We start from the raw sequence: 14,585 nt of genomic DNA on the forward strand, positions 1-14,585 counted from the left end.
TATTTCTTCAAAGACTTATAAAATGATTAAAATTCAAGAGACTCATATGTATACATTGACAAATTCTTGAAACATAAAAAGGTAACATGTTACTCTTATGATGCTCCATTGGGAAGTAGATCTGTGGGACTACTGAAATGGCATTTCACTTTCACCTCTGAGCTTCATCACTCTAGCAATTCATTCATAAGTCCTTTTTTTTCCTGGCTAGCTTGGCATGATTTATCCTCCTGAAAGTGGTCATCCTCCACTCTGAGGAAAATATAATTGTAGGAAGCACCTCAGGAACAGCATGGATATCTGTCAAACTCATAAGCTGGACATGAAGACTGGAGACACCCATCTCAGGATTACTGTTTGATTGTCCTTGTTCAGGGAAAGATTCACAAAACAGAGGTCAGTTAAGGACTTGAGCTCCAGTTTTAGGTTCAGCTGGTTAGATATGTGTTCTCACACTATTACTTCCAGGGAAGGAGAGAGATATATGATTCTCCTTCATTAAATGTTCACATAGATCCAATCCAATCATGAATTTCCCCAGGTTACCCCATTACAAGTTTGTATAGCATTCAGTTCCACAACAGAGACTAATATGAAAACATGTTATACATGATAGCACATTTATAAACTACATCCAACTTCCCACCATTTTCAGAAGAAGGGAGGAAGGGAGGGACAAAAATATTAAGCTCAAATATTGTGAAAATGAATGCAAAAATTTTCACAGTATACAATTGACAAAAATGTTATTAAAAAGGAACAAAATTCTGAGGAGAGACCCATGGACTTTCCAATACTCTTTTCAAGGTTTTCATGACACACACAAAAGATTTAAAAACCCTTCAGAATTCCATGTTATCTATATTTAAGTAGCTCAGCTAGAAAGTTCCTATTAGCAGTTATGGTCTCAACTTCCTACTGTTTTGACCAAGAAAGAAAAGTGTGTTTTAACTCTTGTTACAAACTTCCAGAGCTCCCTCCAGATTTTGAATCCATGACCAGATGGGTGATTGAGTTCACTTAGGAGGGAATATCTCGAAGAAGTCTACTTAGTCCTTTCAATCCCAGAAAAGTTGGATCCCAGCTAGATTGGTCCCAAAATTTTGATGCTAATTAAGGATATGACCTTGTATAAAAACCTTCAAGCTCACCTGACCTGATTTCTTCAATCTGTATTATGAAGGGGTGGGCCAAGAAGACTCCCAGCCTGGTGTGGTATAAGGAGTTTGGAATCCGAGGCCAGAATTTGAATCCTGTTCCTAACAGTAGTTATGTGGTCTTGGATAATTCACTTAATATTTGTGAGTCTAAGTTTTTTCGTCTGTAGAATAGTGACATTCACATCTCCTACTTCACAGAATTCTATTAGAGAGGATGGTGCTTTATAGACCTCAAAGTTTATTACCATCTCCCTTCAAATTCTGTGAAAACTGGTAAATTAGGAAAGGGCAGGTCAGATCTGAGGTGAAAAGATAGGCTGGGATTTTAGTCAGTAGATCCTAAGGCCTCCAGTTTAGTTCGACAGAGTCTAGATATGGGTGAGGGTATGGTCAAGTGCTAAGTGACTGAAGGGATCCCATTGGAGAACAAGGTTAGGGCTGACCTGTGTTGTTCTTGTTCATTCTTAGTTCTGGAAGAAGACCACTAATATCTGGAAGGAGAGACTTTCAAGTGAATTGGATTTAAGTGAGATAGAACTGTGCAGAGCCGTCAGCCTCATTCTCTCCTTCAGAGTCATTGGAGTCCAGTGGCAAGACATAGATCAAGATGACTGGGGGTGACCCTGGATGTAATGGGAGACCTTGACCTTTTTTAAACTAAGTCCCAGATCTGTTTGTCTGAGATAACACCATTGAATAGTTAAAGGCTAGGTAAGAAATGAGGCAAAAAAAAAAATCCAGAGGAATTATTCTGAGAGGAAAAGATCTTAATCCTGTGGCTGATAAAGGAAAGGAGGGAAAAAATTCTTCACTGGTTGGGTGTATATAAGGAGGAAGGAATTTGCTGATAAATGTTTAACCACAAGTTCTTAGAAAATAAAAACAAAAAACATATGCAGGATATATTTTTAAGCTTAATCTATATTATTAATATTTTTCTCAAACCTAGACAATGAACAAAACACTAAATTCAGCCCTGATTTGTAGTATTTGCTGATTTCCAAGGTGCAAATATTCATACTGGAAATTCAGCAATATGCTTCCAAGCTGGTTCAAATTGCAGGGAAAGAAGGTGAAACAGATAGAGATGAGCAGAAGACAAGATTAATCACTCTTAGTTGGAGCCCATAAAACTGAGGAGGTGGCTGAGATATCATCAGGGTCAAAGCCAGAGGCTCCCCAGAGGTGGCAGTCAAATAATGGAGATTTGTTGCTAAGTAGACAGATTTGTAATGCCATGAATTAGGTCCTACTTCCTGGGCATCCTTGAATAAAGTGGAGACTTAGGGACACAGGCCATGGGGAGGTCTGGTAAATGTGCTGGGGCAGGATCTTAGAATGTTAATTCAATTAAAAAAGGTATCACGTGACTACCTTCCATGTGTCAAGTCCCATTAAAGTCTCTTTCCTCAGAGGGTTTACATATTACATTGTATCATGGAGTCAACACCTATGTATATGAATGAATGAATGAATGAATGAAGTGAATAAATGAATGAACTCTTTGGGTGTAATTTCATTGGCCTAAGAAATTCCCTGATGAGGTAATTCCCATGACCAATCCTAACATAGCATGAAGAACCAGGATGAGTCTGATTTAATGAGTCAGTAATACTTGAACCCAAGTCTTCCTGCTTTGAAAATGACTTTCTTAGTCAATATGGTATAATTCAAAATATATACAAAGAGGTTATATATATATATATATGTATATATATATATATACATATATATATATATATATATATTAAATGGTATTGCATTTTTTGCCTTCTCAATAGGTGTGGGGGGGTGAAGAGAGGGAGAGAATTTGGAACTGAAAATACAAATAAAAAATTAATAACCCTTTGCCTCGAATATATACAAAATAAATTCAAGACTGGCATGTTAGGGAGTCCTTCCTGTTGGCCCTGAACACTTGGTTAATTGGCTGTTTAAGCAGTGATGTGCTAAAAGCACAAATCCTGCTCCTGGGGCTTCTTCCTGCAAACCTTGAGGAGTAAGGCTGGGAAGATTGGTACGGGGGTGGGCTTCCATCCCCTAGGCTGGTCTTTGAGAATATGGCCTCCTGGGCAAAACTTGCTTAAGATACTGAAATCTTGTGTTTTTGTCTTCTTTCCTTTGATATAAGGATTTGTGAGATTTTTAAAAGACAGTTTTTTTCCTCCCATTTTTGGGCACCTGATAGTATCTCATGGGAGCAACAGGGACAACTTCAAGGCAGTTAACAGAAACAAAGTTACTCACAGAGAGAGAAGCCCAGTGATTAGATTGCTCTCAGTGGAGGTCAAATACAAAATAGCTAATGAGAAGTTCTGTTATTAAGATTTCACAATGAGTCTTTCATGTTAGCCTCTAAACTGATAGTAATAGTCTGTGATCCTTTATTGCTTAATCTAGGAATAAAACTGCTTTGATTATCCATACCTGTTTCACATTTATTTTCTGACTATAATTTTTTTAATCACTGCCTTTCCATCTCCTTTAGCCGAGAGCTAAAAATAGAATTGTTCTTCCAGAAACCGAGGTGGGGTGGAATGGGAAGCCTAGGGAGCAACGGCCCAAGGGTAAGGGCATGATCAGCTAAAGGATTAAGCTTGGGTTAGAGTTGCCTCAGCCTTAGCTGGCTATTGTTAGAAATTTTTAATAAATATATAATAATTCTGGAAATGTATACTCAGGCAAGGCTGTGAAGGTTTAAAACCTTTAAAAGTCAAAGAGAGGAATTTATACTTCATATTAGAGCACTAAGGAATTACTGGACTTTGTAGAGTAGGGAAGTGATACAGTTGAACCCTCATTTTAGGAAAATCACCCGGTCACTTGCTGGAAGATGGATTGGAGGAAGAAGACACTTGAAGTTGGTTATGCTGCATCCCCTTTCCCAGAGTGAAGAGGGAGGGCAAATTCTATTATGAACTTAACTACAATGGGTTGGATGAAGTCTACACTGACACCAATGGGATTCTACTCTTCCTTGGGTTTGTTTTATTGAACTTCAATTGGTTTATTCAGTGGTATTGGATATCTGCTTAAACCTAACTCTTAATGTTAGATTCTAGAATGCCAGTATTAGAAGGGACTTTTATAGATTACCTCATCCAAACTCTTATTGTATTTTACAGAATAAAAGTGAATGTGATGCTCAAAGTTACATAATGCATTGGTAGAAGAGCTAGCATTCAAACTCCATTTTCCAGACTCTAACATAACAGACTGTTTAGAGAGCTGAGGGACCTCCAGGTTCAATGACCACAGCAATTTCTCCCGAGACATGTTCTTAGAATAATGAGAGAATTCTCAAAAGCCTCCTGATGATGCAGAGAAACCTAGGCATGGGAGTGATGAGATCAGTTGGAGACAAACTTTGTAATTCTTTTGTTTGCATTGTAAAAGGTATCTTCCTTCCTCCTTGCACACATGAGAGCCAGACCTTCAACTTGATTTGGAATGCATTGTTTTTTTTGGTGGGGCAGCTGGGAAGCACAGGCCCTGGAAGACCAACCAAAAGAGACCCCTCCCCAAAAGGCAAACTCTCCAATGACGGACTTGGGACACTCTCAGGTCACCCCCCCCCCCCCCCCCAATAGATCTGGGAGAGAATTTAAGGAGAAGCAGGGAGGGGCTCAACCCTTTTTTACCTTCCAGCTTCTTGCTGAACCCTGGCCAGCTGGCCTGGCCAATTCAATCAGCAATCCATGTGGTTGTCTCTTAAACTCTTTTTAACTTTTCTATTTCCTTTCTTAATATGTTGTAACTTCCTTTAATAAATCTCTATTTTCTCTCCAAAACCTACATTCCTGGGTCTGAGTCACAATTCATCACAGGGTAGAACCAAACCCAAGAAACAAATCAGCAGCAACACTGAGTCCCTTGAATCATTATTATTAGATTCATCTTTTGGATCGGAGCTGGTATCTTTTTTTTGTTTGTTTTTGTTTTTTGATTTTTATAAGGCAATGGGGTTAAGTGACTTGACCGAGGTCACACAGCTAGGTAATTATTAAGTGTCTGAGGCTGGATTTGAATTTGGGTCCTCCTGACTCCAGGGCAGGTGCTCCATCCACTGTGCCACATTTCTGCCCTGCTGGTGTCCTTTTAATAGAATGTTTACCTGATGTTTTGCCAATAGTGAATCTCTGAGTCTCAGTTTCCCTCCATCTATAAAATGGAGATGATAATTCTTGCCTTCTATGACTCCCAGTTCTATTGGGATGAGCAAATGCAATATTGTGTTTCTGCAGGCTGCATAGCATGGGAAAAAAAGCAACTAGACTCACTGGTGAGCTCATAATTCCAGACCTTGACACCGGTGGGATTCCACTAACCCTTGTGTTTATCTTTATCTAAGCTTGAATGGTGTATTCAGGGATCCCTGGGGCTCTATTTGAAAAGGGCACTAATTACCTTTATCTGCCTCAGTATAAAACCTATGGACCCCACTTACTTTAGGCCTCTACAGATGAGGCTATAAACCTGGATAGAACAGATTTCTTGACTTGATCAACTGGTTTTTCTGAATCCCAATTTCATATTTGATTTCACGTCCTAGAACCAGGGCAAGACTGGGACCCACTGCCTCAAGGTTGGTGGTGGGGTAGAGGTGCATTGCTACTCTTGCATCCTTTGAATTAGGGCTGATGCCCTTGTAATAGAATGTTTTTCTGGAGCTTTGCTTATTTTGAGAGTAAATCTGTCAGAGGCTCAGTTTCCCTCCAGGTGTAAAATGGAGATGATAATTATTACATTCCATGCCTCACAGGTCTATTGGGATATTCAAAATTTTGTTTTTGTGCTCTCTGATGTTAGTATACTATTAAAATGACCTGTGTTTAGATCAGAGGTGGGTATATTTTTTGGGGGGGAGTGGTTTTTTGAGACCTACAACTTGACTAACTCAATGTGTAAAGTGACTTGGAAGTGTTCTAGAAATATGAGCTATTCCTATTTTCAAAACAAGATAACATTTGTGTCCAAGATGCTGAGTCCTGTTCCAATATACCTTGATATCTTATTTTCCTCTCCCTCTCACTGTTAGATGAGGTGATATCAAAATGATGCTTTGGAAGCTAGCTGGAAAGTGAGATTGGAAAATGATTCTCCCCACCACAAGTGGTATTTGAGAGGCTCTTCCAATAGGCAATGCCCTTTTGAGTTTCCATCTTGATTGAGTTGATTATTGTAGAACATGGGAAATCGTCACATGTGACATGAGGAATGTCATGAGAATTGTTGCACACTGTGGTATTAATGTCTTCCAAATTTATTAGGACCCTGAATTTCCTCAGGGAGGTTGGTTGACAATGAATATAAAATATCTTTATTGGCCCTGAAAAAGATTTCAACTCATCTTTTTGGAGGAAATGGGACAAAATGCAAATTTTTGTGGAATGGAAAGTTGAGAGGAATTAGGATCATGAAATTTATAACTGTAAGGGATCTTAGAGAGTCCAATTTCCTCTTTTATATTGGTGGAGACTAAAAGGAGTGAAATGACTCATCTCTAAAGGAGCCACCTAGCAGGGCTAGGATTCAAACTCAGGACTTCTGACTCTAAATCTGATGATGATAATAAGGACTACCATTTCTTCAGAATTTTAACATTAACATTCCTACTGAGGTAGGTAGTATTAGGGGTTTATCTCCGTTGTACTAATGAAGAAATGAAGGGTAATGCAACTTCCCCAAGATCACCCAGCTAGTCATTGTCAGAGACAGCAGGAAAGAAGTACAGCTAACCAGAGTCTCCAGAGAGGCAAAGACTTGGCTTCATTGGTAACTGGAGAGAATAGGGACTGATTTCTTGGCAATAGGTTAATCATACTTGATTTGTACCCCTGCATCACTGATGATGGATTTGGGGATAATTACATTTCCACTGCCTCCTCCACAGGGTGGCTATGAGGCATGGCTTTTGCCAAACCTTAATGCACTATAGAAATGGGAATTATTATTGTTCTTATTTTATAGATGAAGAAACTCAGCTTTAGAGAGGTGACATGACTTGGCCCCTGCCACACAACACATAAGTGACAGCCCTGGACTGGCATTCAGTGTTTTGAGTTAATTCCCATTACACCCATTACACCCGATGACCTCTTCCCAACCATCTTTTTTTTTCTTTGGGATTGGAAACTTTTTCACAGGCTATGTTTTTGGGTGTAAATAATTCAAATTCTTTTCATTTTAATGTTGTCTAATCAGTATGTGTCATACATTTTAATGTAATAACAGCCACTAATGATACGTCAGTATTATTAGTTTTCTGTCGCTTGTGAGAACAGTCAAGATGACTTGGGTGCCTGTTAGCATCACTAAGATAGCTAATGCTTCCCACCATCCCCTTTCTCTTTTTAACACAAATGACATTTTACTCAGTGGGTTGAATTATTTTCAGATGAAAACCTGCTCCTTTCTCCATTTTATTCCTCAGTTGTTCTTGGAAGTCCTTTTTCTGCTTCTGAAAAATGCCATCTTCTCAGCATTCAGGGCAATACTGGGCCAGATACCCTTCAGAACCCCCCCCCCAAAAAAACCCTTTAGGATGAGGTAGTGTGAAACAAAGTCTGGTCCTAATAGGAAGAGAAAGAAATAAATAGCAATAATGATAGCTGACAGCTGCATAATGCTTTAAGATTGTAAATCACTTAGCATATTATTTATATCTTACAAGAACCTTATGTGGTAGGTGACATTATTCCCATTTTAAAAATCCATAAACTGAGACTCAGAAAGATTAAATGACCTGCACGAAGTCAATAGCTAGCAAGTTGCAAAGGTGGAATATGAATCTTGTTTCTGATGATTTTAAATTCAACTCTCTATTCATTATTCTTTTATATCTCATGATTGTTATCATTATATGCATCATCATCTCCAGCATCAACAGACTCATTATCATCTTCCTCCTTCTCCACCATTCTGCTTTCTCTCCATCATCATCATCATCATCATCATCATCTCTCTCTATCTCTCTCTCTCTCTCAAGAATTTTCTATCGACTGTGTGGCATGGGATGACACTAGCACAGGACTACCTAGCAGGGTGTGCCCTTATCAGAAAGAATGTTGTGCTCTATGAGCAAAGTAGACTTGAAATAACTTGAAAGAAATGAGAAATGCACAAATTTAGAGAATCCACAACAATTATCACATGTTCTTTGTGCCCAACCCATGATTGAACATTCCAAGGTCATATTGGTCTGATCAACCACAGTTGGACACACTGTAACATGACTGTAACATAGCGATGTCATTTTGGTCCTCTGAGAAAGAAGAGCAACAATTATCCAACCGGCTAATTATATTGGTGTGGGGAACTCCTGGTGATGAAATTCCCTTCCCGCAATGCAGATGGGCAACTTATCTATAACCTTTTGGTTTAGAAATATCCTTAGGCACTGATAAAATAAGTGACCAGCTCATAATTATGCAACTAGTGTAGTGTCAGAAAGTGAGTTTGAAACCAGGGTTTCTTGAGTCTAGGGCCAGTTTTTATCTCTTACTATATCATGCTTCCCACAACTACTACCACCACCACCACCACCATCACCAGTATCACCATAATGATCTTCATCATCACTATTACCACCCTCATCATCTTTATCATCATCACCTTCATCATCAACATCCTCCTCCTCCTCATCTTCTATTTGTCATCTTGTCACTCCTTACCCATCACCATCACTTTTTATCTTATTTGATGGGTTTCCCATAGAAATGATCCTGGGACAGGTCATTATTCTGTTATTATTTCATGCTTAATATTTTATGGACCATTATACAAATAGAAAAAATGATTAAAATTTAAAATGATTTAAAATTGAATAAAATTACTAAAGTAAAAATTCTTTTAGGTTCATTGAAAGCATACTAGTAGCAGATGATAGATACATCTTCTTACTCCAATGTAGTTTTTCTTTTTTTTCAGTTGGGCTGTATTTAATAGACCTGGAATATCACAAGAGTCCTTTCCACAACATCCTGACAGGTGTTTATACAACTTCTGCTTGAAGATTTCCTGAAATGGAGAATTCTCTCCTCCTGTAACAGTCCCTTCAGTTTGAATTGTTAAGACATTTTTTCCAAACTTAGGTTTACAACCATTGATTCATGTAAGGGAAAAGCTGCAAACAATCAGAGCTGCTACTGGAGCTGGGACATCCCTTTCTTCCTCTATTTTATAGGCAGGGGAATGTCATGAACAGAGATAAGAGCAGAGAAGGAAAGATGAGAATATAGGATCAAATCTGAAAAAAGATCTTGGATGTATATGATCTAATTCAATTTCCTACTTTAGGGGAGGTCAAATGGATTTGAAATAAGCTCAGTGATTGTTCCTTACTTGTAAAATGCGTGTGATAACACAATTGTTTACCTCATAGGGTTGTTGTGAGAAAAGTGATAGAGGAACTAGGCCAACCTCTAGGCATGAGAATCATCATTATTGCTATTAACATCAACAGGTGATTTCAATATTTTGAGGATCCATGGTCTTCCATGTAGTCATTTCTTCCACTAAGCTAGATGGTTCCCCTTCCTGTCTTATGATATGGTCTTCATTGAGTTGCTATGGCTGCAAAAGTAGTGATTGACAATTGTTTGATGAATTGACTTGAATCATATGCACATCAGATTTAAAGGATACCATATGACTTTCAAAGCCTTCCATGGTCTGACCTAATCCTACTGTCTGGTATTGGCTTTTCCGCATTTAGTTGTGCTTCTTCTCAGATAACAACTCAGTCTATCATTGGTTCTAGACCAGCAGGACCTTGTAGAGCAAGTCTTTAGAGAAGTCTTCCTATAGATTTTCAATGTTATTAATATGGTTGAAACTGCTAGTCATATTAATAAAGAGAGCTGTTTGAGGTAGCACCTGAGTGACTGAGAAAATGGGTGGCCTGTGACAGAGTAGACTGAAGTTGCTATCTGAGGACCCTCTCCTTTTCTGACTTCCTCCCCTGCCAGCTGCTGTTCCTGCTTCCCCCTTCCTAACTTGTTTCACTTCACCACAAATTTTACATATACTTTTGTGCATATTAGAATGTACACATCTTGAGGATAGGGGCTGCTTCATGCTTTTCTTTGTATTGCCAACAGCTGGTACAGTGGATGCTTCACACATGCTTGTGGATTGATTTGGGCTGGTTGCTAAACTTCTACCAGTCTCAATCACTTCTCTATAAAATGGGAATAATAATAATACCTGTTTCACCTGCCTCGCATAATGCTTAATAGGGATCAAACACCATAAGGTATTGACTGAAAATGGGATGTTTCCCCTACAGAGATAGGTTAAGGGAAAGGAAACTGGTTTTTGAGGGAAGGCAATGAATTCTGTTTTGGACCAGTTGACTCTGAGGTCTTAGCTGAACTGTTTGTGTCTCAAAGCACCTGGTATACAAAAGGTGTTCAATTAATGCTTATTTTCTTTCTTTCCTCTTTCCCTCCTTCCATTCCTCCCTTGTTTTCTTCATTTCTCAGTTCCTTTTCTTCTTTGTTCCTTCATTTCTTCCTTCCTTCCCTCCCTCCCTCCCTCCCTCCCTTCCTTTATCCTTTGTTCCCTCCTTTCCTCCTTCTTTTTCCCTCCCTTCTTCCTTACTTGTTCAGTTCCTTTTCTTCCTTTGTTTCTTCATTCCTTTGTCTATCCACTCATTTGTTCCTTCCCTCCCTCCTTCCTTCCTTTTTTCATTCCTTCCTTCTTCCTTCCTTCCTTCCTTCCTTCCTTCCTTCCTTCCTTCCTTCCTTCCTTCCTTCCTTCCTTCCTTCCTTCCTTCCTGTCTTCCATCATGGAAGAGAACTCTAGAGATTTAGTTTCTTCTTATAGCAACTCTTTTGCATTTGTAAAGCTGCTCCAAGAAAAAAACCCAAAACAAAACAAATTCGTTGAGCTCAACTGTTTTGAAATCTTCACTTCCTAATTGCCATTAGTTATAGCTTTTCTTTTATTCTATTCATTTGTTTAATGCCTTTGATCTACTGCTTGTCAGGAGAAGAAATTACTCTGCAAACAGAAAGGCCTGGTACTGGTTTTATTTTGAGCATTAGAAAAATGAAATGAAATCAAACAGAAAAGCTTATTTAAAACAAATATAATACCCCTGTACACTGTCTCCTGCTTATTCTAATCCTACACTAAGTAATTAAGTTCTTTCTTACAGAGGGAGCTCAATGTGGGAAGCTGGGATTGGAAATGTGTGCAGGGGAAAAAAAGAGTTTGGGGGAAAAAACTATCACCATCACCATCACCATCACCATCACCATCACCATCACCATCACCATCACCATCACCATCACCATCACCATCACCATCACCATCACCATCACCATCACCATCATCACCATCACCATCACCATCACCATCACCATCACCATCACCATCACCATCACCATCACCATCACCATCACCATCACCATCACCATCACCATCATCACCATCACCATCACCATCACCATCACCATCACCATCACCATCACCATCACCATCACCATCACCATCACCATCACCATCACCATCACCATCACCATCACCACCACCACCACCACCACTACAACAAGAACAACACAGCTCCTGTGTTGAGTTATTGTGAAGCAATGATTCAACACAGTGTTTGACAAGCACCTGAACTTTACAGAAGGCCAAAACTGGGAAAAATCTTGGAATATAACTTGTGAGAACTGGAAGGGACTTTAGAACTTAGAGTCTTGGAGTATAGAAAATAAGATATAAGTGCTAGGAAGGTGTTTGTATTGTAGACTATTACAAAATAAGTCAGGACTGAAAGAGATTTTGTTTTTGATTTCTGAAGCTTTAAAAGTCATTAAAGAATCAATAAACAAACATTTATTAGGGGCAGCTAGGTGGCGCAGTGTATAAAGCACCAGCCTTGGAGTCAGGAGTAGCTGGGTTCAAATCCGGTCTCAGACACTTAATAATTACCTAGCCATTTAACCCCATTTGCCTTGCAAAAACCTAAAAAAAATTATTAAACACCTACTTTGTACCAAGCACTATTCAATTTTTTAGGCGCTGGTCATACAAAAACAGTAATAAGTTATGCTTGAGTACCTTAAGGAGCTGGATTATTTTGCTTAATTTTACTGTGTTATAAGAGAAGGTATTTCTTGTGAAGTGGGTACAAGAGAGTGACAGTCACATTTAACAAATCTGTAAATATTCCAAAGTAAAAATAAAATAAAAAAGGAGGCTGATTAAGAAGATCTTTTAGGTCCCTTCTAACTTTGATCTCAGTGACAAATTCTGGTCTGTTTCTTAAACCAATATTAGCCACATTTTATTCACACCTATTGTATGACTCCCCCAAATGCTAGATACACTGTCTATGCAAAGTAATAACATTCTCAGAATATGTTACTGCCCCTTCTTTTATCCCTTACCATAATTGCTTCCTCAATTACAATCCACTTTTCATATCCTAGAATTTTAATATCCTGCCAAACACATGTACTATGTGAAGGAACTAGGTGACAGTAGTGTATGAACCAGATGGACTGTGTTTATGGCAGACTCACATGGCTACTGTGACCAGTTTCTTTGTACAAGGGTGGCTAAGTGGCACAGCAGATAGAGTGCTGGCCCTGGAGTCAGGAAGACCTGAATTCAAATCCAGTCTCAGATACACATTAACTGTATGACCCTTGGCAAGTCACTTAATCCCTGTTTGTCTCATTTCCCTCATTTGTAAAATGGGAATGTTAATAATAGTATCTATCTCCTATGGTTGCTGTGAGTACACATGATGTCATATTTATAAAAAAACACTTAGCACAGGTATTATATAAATACTTACTGACTTCCTACCTCCTCTGTAGACAGGAGAGACATTATGAATGCTTCAGCTGAAGCTTACTGGGAGAATTGAGGTCCCCTGCTGTGTCCAGGTACAGGTGCTTTACAGGCACATAACCTCATACTACCCCAAAAGTTTGAAACTCTCACTAGTAAGAGGGAAAAAAAGGTTTCAAAAGAAGAAATCTCTTTTTACCCTTTCCACACTGAAGATGATCAATTAATTCAGTGTCTAGGGGATGATTGGTTCAATTCAGGCTAAGGCTGAAGCTAATTCTGTGACCTGGGCATGAAAAGTAGTTCAGGGATTTTTGTCAAGTTTGAGTATAAGAAAACTTGAGAATTGACAGAACCCAGATAAACCAGAGACTTCAGAGTAGGGATTAATTCTAGAGAGGAAAAAAAACCATGTAAAACTTTTAACTTCTGCCTGTGCTCAACTTCCCTTGATTTGCTAATGTCAAAGGCACAGTGTAGTTACATGTATTCTTGCTTATATGGCTCCAAGAGAGGATACAGACATATGACCCCAGCCTTTTGGTCATGGATAAGTGGTGGGTGTTCTTGAACTTTAGCTTTCTCAAAGAATTTCTAGAGTTAATGAACTGAAGATCTGGAACATGGTTGTAGCATTGGAGGAGTAAAAACTTGAATTTTGTCGTTTGCTGTTATAGTGAAATATATAGACCATGATGGAAAAGGGGATTTTGTCTTTTGAAATCTCATTTTTTCCTCTTTCTGGAAGGAGTTCAAGTCTTTAGTAAGGAATTATGAGGCTGTAGGTCTGACTAGATCTTTGGAATTAGGGAAGGGAAGAATTTGATCAATTTGCCAATTGTGAGTCTTTTTTAAAATTAAAAAAAATTTTTTTTTTGTTTTTTTTGCAAGGCAATGGGGTTAAGTGACTTGCCCATGGTCACACAGCTAGGTAATTATTAAGTGTCTGAGGCCGGATTGGAACTCAGGTCCCCCTGACTCCAGGGCTGGTGTTCTATCCACTGTACCACCTAGCTGCCCCAACTGGGAGTCTTTTACATTGTTTTTATTTACTGTGTGATAAAATAATAGCTGTCCCATATCAGATATGCCTTGTTACTTAGAGTGCTTGCAGAGTAGTTGGGATTCTTTTGCCAAAATCTATGAAGAATGAAGTATAAGGTACATTTTGAGGTTCTTAGAGGCAAATCTGAGTAGAGATAAAATGAACCAAAAGGCTATTATTAGCACATCCTCATACATGGTGGCTGTAAATTCTGGCCTCTGTAAATTCACAGTTTAAAGGATACAGTTTACATTGATACCAGTATTGAATAACAAGGACTAAGAACATATATCCTTATAGTATTTCTTTATAAATTGGTATAAAATTATTGATGAATACTGTTGATTTAATCATCCAATCTATTGTGAATCTATGTATCTATACCATTGTTGCAGTCAAATTTCTCCATTTTTCCCATAAGAAGAAAATAAAAAGTTCTATCAAATATATTTCTGCCAGATCTTCTTCAGTTCCTTAGCATCATGAAATTGCTAGTTGGTTCATTGATGCTGGACTAGGAGACAGGAATTCTGCCTCAATTATTGACCAGCTGTTTGACCTTGGTATCCTAT

This window comes from Macrotis lagotis, chromosome 1 (genome assembly GCF_037893015.1).
Source record: "Macrotis lagotis isolate mMagLag1 chromosome 1, bilby.v1.9.chrom.fasta, whole genome shotgun sequence".
In the NCBI taxonomy this organism is placed as follows: Eukaryota; Metazoa; Chordata; class Mammalia; order Peramelemorphia; family Peramelidae; genus Macrotis; species Macrotis lagotis.